Consider the following 1,086-nt stretch of genomic DNA (forward strand, 5'->3'; position numbering starts at 1 on the left):
GGGGGTGAGAGGAGGGGAGGGCGGTGAGAGGAGGAGGGGAGGGGGGTGAGAGGAGGAGGGGAAGGGGGTGAGAGGAGGAGGGGAGGGGGATGAGAGCTCACAGGATGACAACATGCACATTTCTCCCTTTATGGACTAATACAGCTGTAGTCTAGTGTGTGTTGTATTGTGACTGACTGACTCCTCTCTGTAGTCTGGTGTGTGTTGTATTGTGACTGACTGACTGTTGGTCATGCCTCTTATTTTAAGTCGATTGAATCAGAAACAAAAGACCTAAGCAGACGGGCGGGGAGAGAGGAGAGGAGGAGACGGGCGGGAGGAGAGGGGGAGACGGGCAGGGGAGAGATGGGGAGAGGAGATTAGGAGACGGGCGAGAGAATAGTGTAGAGGAGATTAGGAGACGGGCGGGGGGAGAGGAGAGAGGGAGACGGGCGGGGGGAGAAGAGATTAGGAGACGGGCGGGGGGAGAGGAGAGGGGGAGATTAGGAGACGGGCGGGGAGAGAGGAGAGGGGGAGATTAGGAGATGGGCGGGGGGAGAGGAGAGGGGGAAATTAGGAGACGGGCGGGGAGAGAGGAGAGGGGGAGATTAGGAGACGGGCGGGGGGAGAGGAGAGGGGGAGATTAGGAGACGGGCGGGGAGAGAGGAGAGGGGGAGATTTGGAGACGGGCGGGGGGAGAGGAGAGGGGGAGATTAGGAGACGGGCGGGGGGAGAGGAGAGGGGGAGATTAGGAGACGGGCGGGGGGAGAGGAGAGGGGGAGATTAGGAGACGGGCGGGGGGAGAGGAGAGGGGGAGATTAGGAGACGGGCGGGGGGAGAGGAGAGGGGGAGATTAGGAGACGGGCGGGGGGAGAGGAGAGGGGGAGATTAGGAGACGGGCGGGGGGAGAGGAGAGGGGGAGATTAGGAGACGGGCGGGGGGAGAGGAGAGGGGGAGATTAGGAGACGGGCGGGGGGAGAGGAGAGGGGGAGATTAGGAGACGGGCGGGGAGAGAGGAGAGGGGGAGATTAGGAGACGGGCGGGGAGAGGAGAGGAGGAGATGGGGGAAAGGGGAGAGGACGAGAGGGGCGGGGGGAGAAAAAGGTC

The sequence above is a fragment of the Salvelinus fontinalis genome, chromosome 33 (genome assembly GCF_029448725.1).
Source record: "Salvelinus fontinalis isolate EN_2023a chromosome 33, ASM2944872v1, whole genome shotgun sequence".
NCBI classification, from domain to species: Eukaryota; Metazoa; Chordata; class Actinopteri; order Salmoniformes; family Salmonidae; genus Salvelinus; species Salvelinus fontinalis.